The sequence below is a fragment of the Mytilus californianus genome, unplaced genomic scaffold (assembly GCF_021869535.1).
Source record: "Mytilus californianus isolate M0D057914Y unplaced genomic scaffold, xbMytCali1.0.p SCAF_19, whole genome shotgun sequence".
In the NCBI taxonomy this organism is placed as follows: Eukaryota; Metazoa; Mollusca; class Bivalvia; order Mytilida; family Mytilidae; genus Mytilus; species Mytilus californianus.
This window is the reverse complement of record NW_026262667.1, coordinates 10558752-10564751: the sequence shown is the minus strand read 5'-3', so window position 1 is coordinate 10564751 and position 6000 is coordinate 10558752.

The window sequence follows — 6000 nt, the reverse complement described above, 5'->3', positions numbered from 1 at the left end:
TAGATCAAGATATAACCTGAACGAAACACCTATCTGTAAACTATATATATCGCTCTCACCTTTTACTAAATTGTAAAATACTTCAATACATAAGAGAAAAATATTTCAATCAAATTGATGAACTAATTTACGACCTCTTAAACATCAGAATAAGAGACATACCCATCGATAACCATATACAAAAACATTTTGGATTGCTCCGTGCTACTTTCCCGGTATACAAGTGATACTCACTTACTCCAACAAATAGAAGAAATATCAAGACAGATGGTATATGCTCTTCATGTGGCTAGATATAGAACTTTAGATATCAAGAAGAAATAACTGTTATAAAACTTTACTACAGTGAACTAAGAATATTGCTAGTGTGCCATGAACAATTACTAATAACTCAACCCTGATGCTTTTAGTATATATATGGTGATAGTTTTAATAAGGTGGAGGACTTAATGTGCATATAGATAACCGAAACTTACCTACTCATTTGAGGTTGTCCCGACGTGGACGGAAGACGAATTCCAGAAGAAGAATAGGAGGAATAAACCCATTTGAGACCCCGATCTATTATATTCTAAATTAGTACTTTTTGATTATATGACCATGCAATAAAAGAAAAGTGACGGAGCAAAAAATTAGAATAAAGGTGGAGGGCAATACTGTCATAAAATACTCGATTGTTAAGGCCATGAAGGCGGTCATCATAGTTTTTTTTTAAACTTGTTACAATATGCTGTATGTTTCATTGATATTCAGAAGTATTTTACAGTCCTTGCTATAAAACATCATTGCCATGATATTCAGCAAATTTGATTTGCTAAAAAGTGATGATGTTAAAGTCTTTACAGTAAACTGTTCCTGATGATATTATGAAGGCTTGCTCATGGAATAACGAACAGGTAAACCTAGATGTATGGGCCATCTTAGTACCAATAATGCACGCAGATGAATTCTAAGAATCGTATGCATATGCATGTTCCTTGTGCATGAATAACACTATGACGGTCGTAATTATACATTCAACTATCACTAGTTTTGTTACATCATCGATCGATAAGATTTCACTTCTGGTATAAATGTTCCGGACCATATGAGTATTTGGACCATACGCGTATGGTCATGACCATATGCGTATACTCATATGGTCCGACCATACGCGTATGGTCGGACCATACAAGTATTATACTCGTTTGGTTATTAACGGGCCGGACCATATGAGTATTTAGACCATATAGGTATTTTTCTAATAAATCTTAGCTTTCGCAGGAACACACAGCTCATTCTCCGAACCAAAAAACGGCACAATTTCTTTATCTTTTACATATATTGTATGCATTTTGGTGTAATTGTTATTTTATCTTCCCTAGCGTCAATAAAAAGCGCCTTTTTCCTGGCTGTTGACTTTTTCGCTCGTAGTTCATCAACAACATTGCGGAGACAATATATATACTCTCATCTCCTGATTGTACATAATCTTAAAAAAATATATATTTGTTAGCGTATGATATATTTTTACACAATATACATTACACAGCTTGCTTATCATTTTATAGAAGGAATGTTTGATAAAATAATTTGAAGTAAACGTTAAGAAAACAGAAGTAAAGTACTATTCCTTTCCTTATTTTGTTGTTGTCAAATGCTTGTAAGATCAACAGGGACGGTTCCAGAAATTTTTCAAGGCAGTCATCAAAACGAACTCTCAAAATATTTCATTTTTTTTGTAGTTGATATTAAGGTCATATTAGGTAGTAATAAAACAAATGGTAACACATGGTTTACAAAATTTATCCTAATTCTATTTTCTTTGACCGCCGCGCGGTGTTGTTGTAGCGTGCTCCCCTCGAGTGCGGGGAGTTGTGGGTTCGAACCCTGGCCGGGTAAATTCAAAGACTTGGAAATACGTCTTTTCTGCTTCTCCGCTAGGCACGCAGCATTTAGGAGTAAAAGCATAGACTGGTCGTCACGGAGTCAGAATAATTTGTCCGCGTAGGCTGACATGTTTATAAACTTGTGGACTGTTTCCTTATGAAAAAGCACGTTAAGAATCAGGCTTAATGTGTCGGTTCAGTACAAAGCAGGGTTTATACTCGTACCATATCACATCATTATGTTGCCCGAAAAGTGTAAACTATCATATCAAGGTATAAGTTTAAATATATAATACACGTTCAGCAGTGCAAATCCATTTTCAGGAACATGATCTCACTATTTAAACACTCACATTCGGAAATGGTTACTATCATGCAGACAATTTAAGAATGGCAACAAAGCATTTGGATGGTCAAACTAGATGTATTTGGATGGTCACACTAGATGCATTTCTTTATGCTTTCAGTTGCCGACCTTAGGCACTATTTCTTTTGTATTTTGCCAGAAAGAAAGCCCACTTTTGCTAAACACCACAATAGTTTTAGAGCCATGCCATGCTAGGTCTATACTCTGGAGAAGAGGCATTTTCTATATAATATGTGGTATGGATCGCTGTAGTAGGTAACATATTTCTGCTCCATTTTATGGATTAGACTGAAAATGCGTTTGTGTATGTGTGGTAGTGGTGGTTTGAGGGGGATTCTAAAAGTGGAAAGCATGTCCATCTTTAATGTTAGGTTGCTTAAATATTTGTATTTAGTATAATAGATTGTTTGGCTCCTTCCATCCTCCCCTAATTGACAAGTAACCACACCCCTTTTTAATAGTTCCTTGATCTGCTACTGATTAAAATAAGTGAATCAAAATATGGTTCTGTGATTTACCTCTTCCGTTTCCTTATGAACAATTCATAGAGACAATGCTACTATATACATGGTAGAAATTACACGAATTTAACATGTTATGCATTGGTGGGGTCATGGCATAAATAAGAAACAGTGAGTAAATTAGAAATATTTCAAACTAATCAAAGTGGAGTTTAAAGGAGAAGGGCAACATACGCATACTGTTTACACCAGCAAGAGTCACACGAGTACAGAATTATAGTCATATATAGTTCTCCAGTGTTATAGTGGGGAAGGGTGTCTGTTTTAAATACAATCACGTCAAATCAAAATACATTTATTACATGTATTATCCAGTCTTCAGACAATGCAAAACACATTTAACTTGTTTTGTTATCCGGCTTTCGACCCTCTATGCCCACAGAACCTAGAAAATTGAGTATATGTTAAATACTAGTATGCTAACGTCTTAAATGTGGCTAAAAGGTTTGATATTTGACTTAAAAAGCAACTGCTAGTGGTCTATATGAAGGTAGAACATTTTTCTTATTTATTTGCCAGCCATCAGATCTTGGGTTTTATCCGAGTAAACAGCACGTCAGTACTTAATCACGCTAAGGACGTATATACTAGATAAGTAAATACCCTGTACATACTGTATTATGATTGCATTATGAATCACAAATTTTTTCTTAAAATGCAATTTTATTATTTATGAATTGTTGTTATAACCAATGATTTAAAAAAAATGGAACAGTATGTCCACAGGAAGGCAAGGATTTGTATCTTACTACACAAATCCTTGAGGAAGGTCAACAAAAATGTCTTTGTTATTGATAATATTTACGGATTATAATAATGTAGAAACCGAAGGCAGGATAATTAATATATAATTCCATTCTCGGGACAAAACTCAAAAGTAAAATCGTTACATTCGGTACACATATTTTTACAAAGAATTAAAGATTTAGAAGAAGGTCATTTGTTAATCTAAAAAATGTGACAAGTCATCTTGGTATTCTAGTATTGTATATATTTTAACATGCATAGTTGATGTTGGTATAGACAAAATTTTGACGTCGAAAGGATTAAAATTATTTTAATTAGAAGATATAGGTAAAATACTATAGAAGATAATGCAAACGTTAAAAGGGAAAATTGTGTTTTCATTTTAAATCTAAAAACAGCATCAAACAGAATCATATTTATGTCAAGTTAAAAAGTTTAAGTATCGAAAAAGTTTAACTCAATTTAGAATTAGTGCTCATCAGTTAGCCAGTGAAAGGTCGATATAAAAGAATCGATAAAGATAAAATATTTTGTGGGCAGTGTAAAAATATGCAGTTTAAAGAATATGGAATGCACTGCATATGAAAAGGAAAGGGGTTTTATTCTTGATTAAACCTGTATTAATGTAATTTTTTTTCTTATATTTCAAAGTACGAACAGTTTATTTGATTGATGTCCAGTGAGTCTGAAAATGTTAGTATACCAGTGTCAAGATTTATTGGTATTTGTTTGGAAAGAAGAGAAAAATTTCATTGCAGTTACTAGAAATACATTTAATCTATTGACTATGTATTAAAAGGGGTTAATATTCTGATTTTTTTTGTATACACCATCTTGTATGGAGGATAGTTATTCATTCATTTATTTTCAATGTAATATATCTTAAAATTACAGTATAATTAATACTATATATATGCCCGGAAACGGGCCCTTTAATTAGATTTAATAAAGTATTCGTTTTCGTAAAGTGTTTGTATATAGAAAGTCAAATCGGTTCTTACAGAAAAGTTAAATGGGCACCTTCAGAAAAGTTAAATCGGCATCTACAGGGAAGTCAAATCGGCACATACAGGAAAGTCAAATCGGTATGTACAGTAAAGTTAAATCGGCATGTACAGGAAAGATAAATCGGCATGTACAGGATAGATAGATCGGCATGTACAGGAAAGTTAAATCGGCATGTACAGGAAAGATATATCGGCACATACAGGAAGGTTAAATCGGCATGTACAGGAGTGTTAAATCGGCATGTACAGGAAAGTTAAATAGGCATCGACAGAAAAGTTAAATCGGCATCTACAGGAAAGTTAAATCGGTACATACGGAAAAGTTAAATCGGCACATACGGAAAAGTTAAATCGGCATGTACAGAAAAGTTAAATCGGCATGTACAGAAAAGTTAAATCGGCATGTACAGACAAGTTAAATCGGCATGTACAGAAAAGTTAAATAGGCATCTACAGGGAAATTAAATCGGCATGCACAGGAAAGTCAAATCAGCATGTACAGAAAAGTTTAATCGGGATGTATAGGAAAGTTAAATCGGCACATATGGAAAAGTGAAATCGGCATCTACAGAAAAGTTAATTCGGCATCTACAGGGAAATTAAATCGGCACATACAGGAAAGTTAAATCAGCATGTACATGAAAGTAAAATCGGCATCTACCGAAAAGTTAAATCGGCTTCTACAGAAAAGTTAAATCGGCATGCACAGGAAAGTTAAATCGGCATCGACAGAAAAGTTAAATCGGCATGTACAGGAAAGATAAATCGGCATGTACAGGAAAGTTAAGTCGGCATTTACAGGAAAGTTAAATCGGCATGTACAGGAAAGATATATCAGCACATACAGGAAAGTTAAATCGGCATGTACAGGAAAGATAAATCGGCATGTACAGGAAAGATAAATCGGCATGTGCAGGAAAGTTAAATCGGCATGTATAGGAAAGTTATATCGGCATTTACAGAAAATTTAAATCGGTATGTACATAAAAACTCAAATCGGCATGTACAGGAAAGATAAATCGGCATGTACAGGAAAGATAAATCGGCATGTACAGGAAAATTAAATCGGCACATACAGGAAAGTCAAATGCTCATAAAGAGGAAAGTTAAATTGGCATGTACAGGAAAGTAAAATCGGCATGTACAGAAAAGTTAAATCGGCATGTACAGGAAAGTTAAATCGGCATGTACAGGAAAGTTAAATCAGCATGTACATGAAAGTTAAATCGGCATGTACAGAAAAGTTAAATCGGCATGTACAGACAAGTTAAATCGGCATGTACAGAAAAGTTAAATAGGCATCTACAGGTAAATTAAATCGGCATGCACAGTAAAGTTAAATAAGCATGTACAGAAAAGTTAAATCGGGATGTACAGGAAAGTTAAATCGGCACATATGGAAAAGTAAAATCGGCATCTACAGAAAAGTTAATTCGGCATCTACAGGGAAATTAAATCGGCACATACAGGAAAGTTAAATCAGCATGTAC